The 14710-nt window shown below is 46.1% G+C and overlaps 1 protein-coding gene across 2 annotated transcripts in view; it reads left to right on the forward strand.

Moving 5' to 3' along the window:
* The window catches only part of LOC311098747 (E3 ubiquitin-protein ligase RNF220-like), a gene marked incomplete at its 5' end in the record, with an annotated part of 152005 nt that overhangs the window by 71342 nt on the left and 65953 nt on the right, over positions 1-14710 (forward strand). The gene's annotated exons all lie outside the window — the stretch shown is intronic.

The raw sequence follows: 14710 nt of genomic DNA on the forward strand, positions 1-14710 counted from the left end.
AGCCGGGCCACCATATCAGAGATCTCAAAGTCCAATCGTAAGATGGGTGTGAAAGACATGGGCGTTGCTGTTCGCAATCACCACAATCATAAATTCAGAAAACTCCCATTTGTCTTTGAATAATGTAATCTTAATGATTATTTTTGCTCTGTATAACATAATTATTTGGTATAATGATTTTTATGCCCCTGACATATTGTTTGAAGGGTGACATAAAACCCCAATGACATGTGACATTTGGAAAAGGTCACTCAGCCCATCTCAGCTCACGTCTGTCTTCATAACGCTAGCATCACCAATCTTTGTCTTGCGCTCGAAAACCCACCTCCCACCTATTTTTTCTCCCTTATTGCGCTTTTTCCTGGTTGTGTTATTATTTGTTTTTTCGAGGGCTTTTTTCAGGAAGAGAGGAGGGGAGAATTGTCACTGTAGGGAGAGGAGGAAAGGAAGCCATATCGCCCCCCCTCAGGAGCCCTGGGGGAACACAGGCAGCATGCAGCATGTCAACCCCAGCTGGAGAGAGAGGGATGGATGGATGGATGGATGGAGAGAGAGAGAGGAATGACAGGGAGAAGGGTTAATACTAATGTGATCAATACGTCAGAAGTGACCAGAGGCTGGGGGGGCAGGATGGGGGCTAGGTGCCTATGTTCAGTCAGATGACAGAAATGGGGGGATTTGACGAGGGGCGATCTGCTGGAATTAAAGGAAATTGTGTCTGAAATAAATTGCGTATTTTGGGGGGTTTGGTTGGTTAGAGGCTGTCAGCACACTCTACTAAAACATGTTCAAACTAAGGGGAATTGGCTAGGATACAGACAGTTGTACCTTTTACACTCATCACAATTTGGTAGAGTAGTTATTTAAAACTGTAAAAGGAATGTTTTTACTCAGAGAAAGTAGTAGATTATCGGAAAAATAAGATGCATATAAAAACTGTAATTATGACTAAAAAGTCTGATAATATTATTCAATGTTAAATACAGTAGTATTTAATTGAGGGGACATTTTATGTTAATCATTAATCACACAGATAGGGTGTCTTTTTATTCAATATCTATTTCACTGTTTTAGAAATGTAACCTGTCATCATCCCCTGCCTGTACTCGACGCTCTTATTTTATCCTGCTGTGGAGTGCCACCCTGACAACCCTCTGCTTCAAAATTACAGTTTTCTGACAACTGTATCTTATGGTCTTAAAATGGCTGACCCCTGCCCTCAATTTCCCAATGGATGTGTTTTGAGTAGGACATCCTTTTGGAGGACATGAAATATACATTTTGATGCAGGCAGTGGGGCCTGACCTGGGGTCGTAAATTACAGAGGGGCTCAGTGGGCTTGGTGCTTGGTGCTGTAGGCTTACACCTCTCACGCCTCTTACTCTAACCAAGGAGGAGCAGGGACAGGAATGGGGACGGGGCGGACGGGGGTCATCTGGGCGGAGCTGGACCCAGCTTGTTTGTGGTATCTCCATCCCAAATGGCAACCTACTCCCTATATAGTGCACTACTTCTGACCAGATTCCTATGGGCCCTGGTCAAAAGTAGTGCACTATATAGAGAATAGGCTGCCATTTGGGACACAGCAGTATCTGCTGGGTTACCGGTGGCCTGGTAGCAGAGCTGGGGGGTTGGAGGACTGGAGGGGGTTGCAGCAGTAATGTATGGACTGTAACACTCAGTGCTTATGCCCTGACAGCTTTAATGGTGATGGCCATATTATAGAGAGTGGGCAGAGAGTAAAAGAGGTGCTTTATGTGGACTGCCCTGTGACAGATGCAAATAGTAAAGACACTGAAGTGTCCGTGTGTGTTTGTGTGCGTGCGTGTGCGCATGTGTGCATGTGTCCGTGTGTATCCGTGTGTGTGTGTACCACAGCGGATACGTCTCTGTGTACCCCAAATGAGTCAGTCAGTCAGGCTAATTACGAACAGCTGCTGACTAATGAATCAGGCTAAGGTTAATGATCAGTGCTTTTAACGCTGATGAGAAACTGAGACTTACTGTAGTGTTCATGGAAACTGGCGTTTGTTAGCAGCAGTGGTATATTTCTAGCATGGTTCCAGATATGTTTGTGCTGTCTTGAAACAGGCTAGACCATAGAAGTTGGCAAGACAGCATAAACAGATCTGGAACCAGGCTAGACCATAGAAGTTGGCAAGACAGTACAAACAAATCTGGAACCAGGCTACCGTACAGTTGAAGTCGGAAGTTTACATACACTTAGATTGGAGTCATTAAAACTAGTTTTTCAACCACTCCACAAATGTCTTGTTAACAAACTATAGTTTTGGCAAGTCGGTTAGGACATCTACTTTGTGCATGACACAAGTAATTTTTTCAACAATTGTTTACAGACAGATTATTTCACTTATCATTCACTGTATCACAATTCCAATGGGTCAGAAGTTTACATACACTAAGTTGACTGTGCCTTTAAACAGCTTGGAAAATTCCAGAAAATGATGTCATGGCTTTAGAAGCTTGTGATAGGCTAATTGACATCATTTGAGTCAATTGGAGGTGTACCTGTGGATGTATTTCAAGGCCTACCTTCAAACTCAGTGCCTCTTTGCTTGATGGGAAAATCTAAAGAAATCAGCCAAGACCTCAGAAAAAAAATGGTAGACCTCCACAAGTCTGGTTCATCCATGGGATACATTTCCAAATGCCTGAAGGTACCATGTTCATCTGTACAAACAATAGTACGCAAGTATAAACACCATGGGACCATGCAGCCGTCATACCGCTCAGGAAGGAGACGCGTTCTGTCTCCTAGAGATGAACGTACTTTGGTGCGAAAAGTGCAAATCAATCCCAGAACAACAGCAAAGGACCTTTTGAAGATGCTGGAGGAAACAGATACAGTGTCTATATCCACAGTAAAACGAGTCCTATATCGACATAACCTGAAAGGCCGCTCAGGAAGGAAGAAGCCACTGCTCCAAAACCGCCATAAAAAAGCCAGACTACGGTTTGCAAATGAACATGGGGACAAAGATTGTACTTTTTGGAGAAATGTCCTCTGGTCTGATGAAACAAAAATAGAACTGTTTGGCCATAATGACCATCGTTATGTTTGGAGGACAAAGGGGGTGCTTGCAAGCCGAAGAACACCATCCCAACCGTGAAGCACGGGGGTGGCAGCATCATGCTGTGGGGGTGCTTTGCTGCGGGAGGGACTGGTGCACTTCACAAAATAGATGGCATCATGAGGAAGGAAAATTATGTGGATATATTGAAGCAACATCTCAAGACATCAGTCAGGAAGTTAAAGCTTGGTCGCAAATGGGTCTTCCAAATGGACAATGACCCCAAGCATACTTCCAAAGTTGTGGCAAAATGGCTTAAGGGAAACAAAGTCAAGGTGTTGGAGTGGCCATCACAAAGCCCTGACCTCAATCCTATAGAACATTTGTGGGCAGAACTGAAAAAGTGTGTGCGAGCAAGGAGGCCTACAAACCTGACTCAGTTACACCAGCTCTGTCAGGAGGAATGGGCCAAAATTCACCCAACTTATTGTGGGAAACTTGTGGAAGGCTACCTGAAACGTTTGACCCAAGTTAAACAATTTAAAGGCAATGCTACCAAATACTAATTGAGTGTTTGTAAACTTCTGACCCACTGGGAATGTGATGAAAGAAATAAAAGCTTAAATAAATAATTCTCTCTACTATTATTCTGACATTTCACGTTCTTAAAATAGAGTGGTGATCCTAACTGACCTAAGACAGGGAATTTTTACTAGGATTATATGTCAGGAATTGTGAAAAACTGAGTTGATATGTATTTGGCTAAGGTGTATGTAAACTTCTGACTTCAACTGTATTTCTTGGAGGGTAACATTATGTTTTTTCCGATGTTAGCCGAGTGAGATATTGAGATATATGTGGTTGGGACAGAGTGGCATGTTTCATAGAGGTGTCTGCTCAGCAGCCCATCTCTTTGTCATGCTGCCTGTGGTCCTTCCTTCCGCACCACCACCACTGTTACTGATATTCAAACCTGCTCGCTCTGTTATTCAGTCCCTCTGTGTGTTTCTGGTGGTTATTTAAAGGAAGGCAGCCGTGTTGGGTCTTCATAATGTGTGGTGGTATCATAACCCATACTTCCTGGATCACATCACATCAAGTCACACACACACATATACACACACACACACACACACACAAACACACACACACATTTATACACACACACACACACACACACACACACAAACACACACACACTCATACACACACACACACACAAAAAAAAAAAAAACACACACACACAAAAACACACACACACACACACACACACCCCAGCCAGCCAGTAGACTAGGACCTGTCTGTCCGTTACAGTAAGGAAAGGGGCCCAGTGTCTGTGGTTTCTGGGGAGTGTAACGGACTGACCTCATGCAGGTAGACCTTTTCCTGGTATTACACAACAATAGCACCCATTGGTACCCTGTCTGTTGCCACATTCACCACAGTCCTGTCACTGCTCTCCTCTCTGTGACATAACCGTTCCCCCTTGTTCCCAGGAGAGTGAGAGGGTCGAACCAACACAATTTCACACAGTTTTTTATATAGATGTCAGCGAGATTTAGAAAATGTCTTATAGTACAATATATAATTCAAATAATATTACAGATTTTAATGACACGGTTATGATCACATTTACAGTAATGTTACAATTATTATTTATTTCATAATAAATCGATGTCCAATTTTTTTAGCAAGGAAAAAACAAATGACAGTATAACTATATATACAAACATAACAATATACTGCAGCTCCAGCAATGATCTGGAGCCAACAGAACTAATGACATGACATGTGTCCTGCCTGTAACACAATGCTTGCTGACTCCAGACCTACGTACAGCAGTACCACTGCCTGCCAAACATAAACTTTTGCAGCAACCCCAGCACCTCACCGTCTCTTAAACCTAGCTGACACTCTGCTGCTTTAAGCACAAAAGTCCTGTCTGTGTTCCAAATTGTACCCAATTCCCTTTATAGTGCACTATTTTTGACCAGAGCCCTATGTGCCCTGGTCAAAAGTAGTGCACTATAAAGAGAATAGTGTGCCACTTGGGACGAAGAACCTGGCTGTGTTCTGCTGTTCTGCTGTGATTGAGAGCTTAAGTGAGTTTAGGCCACAGAGTTTTCCCCCGTAAACATTCTGAGCACTTGAGCCGTTCGGAGGCTGAGACTCATTTGCCCTTGTAAATAAACATGTTTGCTAGCTGTGTTTCTCAGGGATCAGAAAGCTTCTCCATGTCGCTGAGTTTTCTGTCATTCTCATCCCGATATCATGGCAAGTATCTCCTCTGCAATAGGCCCATCTAGGTAGATCTGTACATACATACAGTATATATCTATTTCTGTAGTCATTGTGATCGAAGCTAACTAACGGTATATATCATGCCACCTAGCTATAATTGATGCCTTTCTGTCTGTTTGTTAGTGTACCTGTTGTGTTAAGTGTGAGACCTGGCATAGCAGGGGGTTTTGAAAGGGAAATTGTCTGACAGACACACGCATGCTGTCATAGCCAGCGCTCCTGAAAAGGGAAAGCTTGATGGATTGATTTTGTTATTTTGTTCTGACGTCTAGCATCCACCCACTCTGGCCCTTTTAATCTAACATAAAAGAGGGCTGCTGTCTTTTGTTTGCGGTGGCGAGGAGGTAGGAGCCTAGCTGCCTCGTGTTATTTGCCAATTTGATGTGAGACACTGAGGTTGCTTCCTTGTTTGTGGGATATGTACGCCACAAATTGGGGCGGTAGGATTGGGAGTTGTGGGGGTCCGTGTGTGTGTTTGTATGGATGTGAATGTCTTAACAGTATTACCTGGATTAAGACAAAGCCTATTATGCTTGAATTAAATTATCATCCTGGGGGGATAACAGAGTACTGTCTGCTTGTATAGATACTCTTATCCCTCGTAGGATCCCTTTGTCACAGGAATAGGGTCACGGTTTGAGGTGAGAGGGTTGCATGCGTTTTTACACTTGTCTCCTTATCTAGTGTGGGTCAGCTCCTGGCTGCTAGTGTTGGGAGAAACAACAACCCTTGCCTCCTTCCCTTCCTAATCTTGTTTGTCATTGCTAAATGAGTTGCTCTTGCTAGGTGTGTTAGCAGCTAATGAATTTACAACCTGATAGTGAAGCCCAGGACTGGCAGGGGTCATAATAAATGGAGAAAAAAAGGTAATTAACATTTATTAGCTGCCTTGTCATCTAGCTGCGTCTGTAGGTTTGTTGGTCATATGGGACCAGAGTATGGGGTAGTATTGCAGTGATCAATTTAATTTTTAATTATCTCAGGAGAGATTATGGAGACTCCCGATGAACTCCAGACTGGCTGGAGTCTGTCAATAACCAGTGTATGGGTCACACTGCAATGCACCATGTGTATCCTGGCTTATCAACAGAATACAACCCACCCCAGCCTGCTGGCTGCTGTCATGACACCTGGCTTGCGTCCCAAATGGCACCCTATTTAGTCCACTACTTTTGATCAGGGCCCATATGGCTCTGGTTAAAATAGTGTACTATGTAGGGCAGGGATCATCAACTAGATTCAGCTGCGGGATGATTTATTGTGGATGGTCAGGGGGCTGGAACATAATTACAAATCATTTGTAGACTGCCAATTGACCGGGGGTGGGGGGGAGGGCAAATAAAAACACCTGCTGGTCGTGAGTTGGGAGATCCTGATGTTGGGAATAGGGTGCCATTTGGGACCACCCACCATCCACAACCACCTTGCCACCACCCTCAACAGACCCACATCAATCCTATCATCTCTGTCTATCTATCTATCCACCACATGACACAAGACTTAACTCCTATAACGAGACATAAGAGAGCTCAAATGGATTGCCCACAGCTCCTTTGAACCCTAAAGCTGCAATGTTCACATTAACTGTTCAGGAAATGGTTGTTGTTGAACACAGCATCAAAGACCGGACCTTTTTCCCTTCAAAGCCCATTTCCCCTTAGTGTATAGGAAAGAGAGGCTAATGGGGAATAGATACTAGATACTAGACTAATGCCCTGTTGAAGGAATATAGATGGATGGATAGGGAGGGGAAAAATAACTACATGACTTATCGAGTGTTACCCATGGGGTTGATTCTTCACAGACAGTTTTCATGGCAAGCGGTAGCTGATAGTTAAAAGTTAATAACTTTATTGCTGAAAGGCCCTCATTCATCACGGACAGTTTGTTTGTCCAGCATTGTGACGGCACACTGTAGCCAGGGCTCGGCTTACTGCACTGATAAATGGAGATTGCAGGAAGGTGTCCCTCTGTGTGTATTATGTGTCAGCGTGTGTGTCAGTGTGTGTGTTCCTCTGTCATATTGGGCAATGTTTTTAGCTCTTTAATTAATGAATTTTTGGTATTTTTAATGTATTTATTTTTAACTATTTCCTCATTTAATCAATGTGAATGGGGGCGTGCTCGGCCCTCCTTTTCCTGTAGTCCACGATCAGCTCCTTTGTCTTGCTCACGTTGAGGGATAGGTTGTTATCCTGGCACCACACTGCCAGGTCTCTGACCTCCCTATAGGCTGTCTCATCGTTGTCGGTGATCAGGCCTACCACCGTTGTGTCGTCGGCAAAATTAATGATGGTGTTGGAGTCGTGCTTGGCCACGGAGTCGTGCTTGGCCACGCAGTCGTGGGTGAACAGGGAGTACAGGAGGGGACTAAGCACGCTCCCCTGAGGGGTCCCCGTGTTGAGGATCAGCATGGCAGATATGTTGTTGCCTACCCTTATCACCTGGGGGTGGCCCGTCAGGAAGTCCAGGATCCAGTTGCAGAGGGAGGTGTTCAGTCCCAGGGTCCTTAGCTTAGTGATGAGCTTTGAGGGCACGATGGTGTTGAACGCTGAGCTGTAGTCAATGAACAGCATTCTCACATAGGTGTTCCTTTTGTCCAGGTGGGATAGGGCAGTGTGGAGTGCAATTGAGATTGCGTCATCTGTGGATCTGTTGGGGAGGTATGCGAATTGGAGTGGGTCTAAGGTTTCCAGGATGATGGTGTTGATGTGAGCCATGACCAGCCTTTCAAAGCAGTTCATGATTACAGACGTAGTGGCAGAATGGCGTCGGAGGGGATGGCTGCCGTTTTACGGGCTCCTAACCAATTGTGCTATTTTGTGTTTTTTTTTACAAAAGCATCATTAGAATTTTATTCTGCTAAACAATCATTTAACTGGCACTCTGCTCATGTAATCTGTACAATTTCTTAAACTGAAAATATTTCCTAAAATTACACCGCCACTTTTTACTCTGTCCATAATTTGTGAAGTCTGAAGTGTGACTGGACTGTCGTTTCTTTCCCTGAGCCTCAGTGACCTGCTGTCTAGGGGACATACAGTAACAAAGATGTGTGTGTAGAGAGAGAGTCTTGGCTCAGCCCAGCCAGGCTAGCCAAAGCCCCAGTTCCTTCCGGCAGCCTATGGGGCTCTGAGGCTGGGTCCCAGCACTGTAAATGAGCTGCCTCGTCTGGAGGTTTGTAGTGTTAATAGCTCAAGGTCACCACCATAAACTGGAGGAGACAGAGAGGGCTGGCCAGCCCGGCTTGCTCCAGAGCTGCTGGGGGTGTGATGGTGGAGGTGATGGGGAGGACCAGACAGTTTCAGTAGAATGTACTGCAAGGTGGTTGTGACACCGCACCCCGCCGCAGTTGTCAACAATGCAGATCTCCCACTGTTCTCTCAAACCAACCTACATCCATCCATCTATCTCCCCCTCTCTTTATGTTATGGGGCCTCTATGATCTTTAAGAGTGGGAGGTTTTTCTCTGCCATGCAACCCCTGTTTTCAGATTTCCAAAGTGATAAATGGGAGTGTGAAAAATGAACAGTTAGTTGTTTTTTACACCTAACTAACAGGGCCAGATGTGATGATGTGAAGAATGTTACCCCTACAAGTGGCCTGCTGTAAGACTGCCTTTAGGCCTGCTGCTGCTGCTTGTACGACTGATTTGACAACGTTACGCTGTGATGGGTCATCATCAGACAATGGCCATTCCCTTCTTTTTTCTCAACACTCCACCACTCCTTCCCTCCCTCTCTTCCCTCCCTCCCCCTCCTCCATCCCTCCCTACCCCTAGGCCTTACCACTGCCCTCCTGCAAACCAGCATGCAGCTGTGGTTCTGTTGGTGCCACCGTCCCCACCGTCCCTGTCACAATAGAACCATTAACACTGGGCCACAAAGACACAAAGATACCAGTGCACCGCCCACCTCTTAACACACTGCATTGTTCCTGCTGGCCAGCGACGCTGCCTCGGACCACTCAATCAGTCATAGGGTGTGACTAAAACAATACAAAATAACAACACACATATGGTAGGGGTAGAATGGGAGGCATTACAATTATTTATTTATTTATTTTATTTTTTAACAATTTGAAACTCAAAATAATGAATTACGACGATAACTGAGGATATGTGCAAGTGGAACAGCGAGCAAGCGGAGGTTTCATTTTTCAACAATATTGAATTATATAAATGGTCCTCAGTCAAGTGCAAAATAAGAAGTCAGATTCTCTCTGTGTGTTTGAGTGTGTCTCTGTGTCAGTGTCTCTGTGTGTGTGACTGTGTCTCTGTATCAGTGTCTCTGTGTGCATTGTGCAGCCCAATCGGTGGGGCTGAGGCAGAGGCTGAACATATTGTTTTCCGGCTGAGAGTGCTCTGTAATTCAGGCTCAGTGAACCTCCAGCTCCCCTGGCTGGCTCCTGGTCCCCACCAGACCTGTTGATGGGCCCTTTCCGTCAGCCTGCGGGAGGCTGGAGTGATAAAGGTCCCTTATCGTCATTGTCATTGTAATAGCTCCACAACAGGCCTGTGAGATGGGGAATGGGCCAGAGTTATCACCGGCTCCTGCAGGGGAAGAATACACATCAAGCTGCCAATCACCCACCCTGAAAATTGCTCTGAGATTTGAGTCCCCAGACAGCCAGCTAGACAACAGCCAAAGTTCCCTCTCTCCCTCTCCTTTCTCACTGCTGCTATTACACTCCTCTCCTCCATTTCTTTATTTCACCTTTTTTTAACGCTGAAACTCCTAAACACCACCATTACCTGTCAATCTCTGAGGGCTTTTTTTCTTTCTCCCCTCCTTTCCGACCCTGTTACTCAAGACAGTTAAAATAGAGCTGCTCAGCTCGTCTCTGTAGCGGCAGTTTGTAGGAGAGATGAGAGGCAGAGGCCTGCGTCCCACATGGCATCCTATTCCCTACATAGTGCCCTATGGGCCCTGGTCAAAAGTAGTGCACTTTATTGGGAGTACTAGGATGTCATTTGGGACACAGCCAGTGAAGAGGGTTAATGTGTGAGCAGCAGCAGAAACCATTTTCAGGCTCTTTAATTTTCTATTGATCGGCCGTGCACCCGTTCTGAACTGAGAATTAGATACGATACATCGGGAAGAGACAGTGGACTCTTTCTCCCAGCCTCCTCCTCTACTACCTCATACCGTACAGTAAGATCCAGGGCTGAGGATGAGGAGGCTAGTATCGGATCAGATCACCCCGCAGTGCTGCCCGCCACACACATAGTGACTTGGACTCCTAATCAGAGGGGTTAAAGAGAGCAGCCAGCCATGTTAAGATAGGAGCGGTCGAAGAGTAACATCGCCCTCTGCTGTTAGAACTCATATCACACTCTGAGAGGAAAGGAGTAGAGGGGGAGGCACAGCCCTAGACAGATCCAGCTGTGTAAGAGAGAGCGAAAGAGCGAAAGAGAGAGAGAAAGAGAGAGCAGCGAGGAGCAGGGATAAGATCACAATGATGTCCAATTGCGGTGGCTGTGCCGTGGTGTGATGGCAATCGGAGCGTGTCTGATTGTCGTCGTCCCCCCCGTCCCCCCAGGCAGCCCTCCAGGACACCGCAGCTCCTTTTATCACCCAGCCTACAACTCTCTCTGCCCACTGTAATACCCAGTCCTCCATGCCTGATAGCCATCACAGCCCACTCCTCAGCTCCCATCAGCCTCTCAGCCCTACAATCCCTGCCTTTATTAAGTGCCCTCTCGCCCTCTCTCTCTCTCTCTCTCTCTCTCTCTCTCTCTCTCTCTCTCTCTCTCTCTCTCTCTCTCTCTCTCTCTCTCTCTCTCTCTCTCTCTCTCTCTCTTCTCTCTCTCTCTCTCTCTCTCTCTCTCTCTCTCTCTCTCTCTCTCTCTCAACCTCTCACTCTGCTATGCAGCCTCTCCACAGCACAGAGAAAACTGACATTCTGATACTATTCTCAGACAAGGGGAAATATAGCAGGCAGCAGCCCCAGAGATAGAGATATGCAGGCACACTGAGGGATTATCCGAGTTCCCCCGTTTGTGACAAGGGCTGATAACGGTTAGAGCTGAAAGGGGATGGGGGCTGAGCGTTTCAGACCGGCGGAGAGCAAGAGGTGTCAATCCATCACTGGGGGGATTTCAAGGGAGGAAACAGAATCATCTGAATCATCCTCTCAACAGTAACAATAGGATATTGTGAAATGTGTCTTTTAAAGGGGGAATTCAGAGGTTTGAATAGACACCAATTTTGGTGTATTCCTGATTTCCATCTTGCATTTATATTTCCCTATTTCTCTCCTAATCATTCTAGGAATCTCATTGTGTGTCTCCTGACATCACTGTGACGTTCCAATGCTGGCCAAATATCAGACACAGCAATTGCCCTTTAAATCAAAGGGTGTCTAGGTCTAGTTATCTGCAAGGCAACCTGAACAAACAAGCAGAACCAATAGTAGTGAGTGACTGACTAAGGAGCCAAATGCAAGCTGTCCTGTCCTGTCCTGTCCAGTCCTGGCTACCACTGTATTGAGAGATGTCTAACTAGCAGCCTGTCTGGTTATTATTCTCCTGCTTTATTGCTCTGACCCCCGGGCCATATTTCTGAGGCTCAGTGCTCCCGACACAGTCTGGCAGATGAGAATGGGAGGGAGAAAGAGGGTGAGGAGGGGGTGATGTGGCGTGTGTGTGTGTGTGTGTGTGTGTGTGTGCGCGTGTGCATGTACAGGCCTGCTTTTGCATGAATGCTTTCGTGCGTTGCCGTGTGTTTGTGCCCAAAAAAAGGGCCTGTATCTCCCCTCCCCTCCACTGTAGACAGGTGCCATGTTAACAGCAGTGTTGTCCAGTCAAGGGGGAGGAGGAGGGGAGGTGGAGGTCTACTCTGGGCTTAGGCTGTAAATGGCTTGTGCGATGGAGGTGTTAGCCGGTGTCAGCGTACCAGGAGCTGAAAGATGAGAACAGGCTAGGAACAGGCAATCTCCTCCTCTCCTCTCCTCTCCTCTCCTCTCCTCTCCTCTCCTCTCCTCTCCTCTCCTCTCCTCTCCTCTCCTCTCCTCTCCTCTCCTCTCCTCTCCTCTCCTCTCCTCTCCTCTCCTCTCCTCTCCTCTCCTCTCCTCTCCTCTCCTCTCCTCCTCCTCTACTCTCCTCTTCCCTCCTCTCCGTGTGTAAAAGGAACCCTGTTTCAGGCTCTGTGGGGGTCGCAGGGGCGGGGTGGAGAGGTTAGAGATGTGCACCATTGTCTCCGATTGTGTTCCTGGGAGAGAGAGTGAGTTCTCTGCATGCAAAGCGTGGGGTCAGGAGGCAGACCATTTGGTGAACGTGGCGGTGCTAGATATGATTGATCACCCAAGCCCTCAGCGCTTTCTCTTGTAACTTTCAAATCATTAAGCCTTTACAGTCTTATGCAGATTTTATGACTCAGCCAAGGACCCATTTTCAGATCTATATTAGTGAATCAGGGAACACTCGCCGAGCCAAGGCCGTGGACTGTAGTGTAGCCCTGTGCTCTGTATACTTTCAACCACTGTGATATACACTTTCTAACGAATACTGTCAAATATGTAAAATATCCTAAATATAGTGTTATGAGTCTCATGGGGTGAAGTGACATGGTGACGTGGTGACATGAAAATGCATAAAGTCATAAATCCATGAATTAATGTATTTAAATGGATAGGCATGTTGGCAATGTATTTTATGCTTGTGTGCATGTGTGTGTCTTTGTGTCTATGAATGTGTGTGTATGTGTGTATCCGTGTCAGGCATGAGGTGTGACACACCATCTAAAGTGTAGTGACAGGCGGTTGGTGTAAATAACAGGGGAGGTGGGAGGGGAACAGCTTTCTCCCCTCTACTGCCTGATGACAGGCAGCTCTACCCCAGACAGGCTTCTTCCCATTCAGCTTCCACTCCCAACCTGCATCCAGCCCCAACGTTAGAATTCAATTAACTCCACTGGGCGCTGTTGTGTCGCCATTAGAGATAATTAGTTAAAACATCAGAGTATAAACAGTTAATTGGCTTTGGTAATTAATTCCCCCACTCAAGCATATGAGAGCGAGGGAGAGAGTGAGGGAGAGAGGGGATGAGAGAGAGGAAGAGGGGTAATAGAGAGAGAGAGAGAGAGAGAGAGAGAGAGAGAGAGAGAGAGAGAGAGAGGGGGGGATGGGGGACGGTGGTGTTGGTGGTGTTGGTGGTGGTGATAAAGTGAAACCTGTGGGGGTTAGCTATCTGTGGCTGAGCGCTAGCTATCAATTACTGTTAAGCATTGTTCAGGATGAGCTCCGTGCTCCCGCTCCACTTCCTGGTGGCAAACAGGCGGCAAATAACACTCTCAGCAGCAGCCAGCCGACAACAGCAGCCAGCCGACAACAACAGCCGACAACTTCCCCAATGTCCCTGCTAAAACTGAGAAGGGAAGAGGGATGCAGCATTAAAGAGCTAGCTAGCTAGCCTCATCAGCTAAAACTAAACAACCAAAACAGAACCCATCTTAGGCAATGGATTTACTTTTAACAGAGTACAGACATTATCTCCTATTGAAAAGTGAGGGGAAGGAAGACAGTGCTTAGTGCTCTAACCACTTACCCTGTTGAAGGGCTGTATTAACAAGAGTAGCCTATTGTTGTTCTGAAATGGGGGATATGCAGTGGTTGTGAATGGGTGTAAACAGAATACTATTGTGGTGGTGGTGGTGCTTAGTCAGCCCCTGTGTTAAAAGTGCTGATCTCAGCCTCAGCAATGACACTGCTGTTTCTCCTTCCACCATGATGAGCCCTTTGGGATGGAAATGAGTCCTGACCACAGCAGATCAGCCCACTCCCTGTTAGAGGCTAGAGACACACCTCAACTCTGTGCAGCTGAAGGTACAATTGAATAGTGGGAGTCAGCGTGGAGAAGTTAGCTTTTGACTCGCTCATCATGGCCCTTTCTGAGCAACTGAGAAATATTGAGCTGGTGAGAAATTGTCTATTTGAATGGGGTTTTCCCACACACTCGCCCCGACCTCCACGCTTCACACCCTCTTAAGGCGTCCGCATGCTTCCCAGCCAAAACTGTTCGATAGAGTTTGTGCAAATATTATGATGACATTTTGTGACCTTTTTGTTCGTTTTGGACTTCGGACACACAAAACAAATTATTGAGGCCAGCCGAAGTTTCGGAGCCGAAGTCTACGCCCCTTCGTCCATCATTGATCAACTGTAGGGATTCTTCAATAAAGTATTTGTTGTCATTCAGCGAGAGACGACTTGTTTTCATGCACAATTTTTCATTGAGAAATACTACACCAAATATCTTTGTTGGATGTAAAATTGTGCGACTAAGATCTCTGCAAAAACATAAAAAAGAATGACATATTTATTGCGTTATCTTAGATTAATTCGGACTATATTTGAGGCTGGCTACGGCTCGTTCAGTT

The sequence above is a fragment of the Coregonus lavaretus genome (assembly GCF_964263955.1).
Source record: "Coregonus lavaretus genome assembly, chromosome: 23".
Classification (NCBI taxonomy): domain Eukaryota; kingdom Metazoa; phylum Chordata; class Actinopteri; order Salmoniformes; family Salmonidae; genus Coregonus; species Coregonus lavaretus.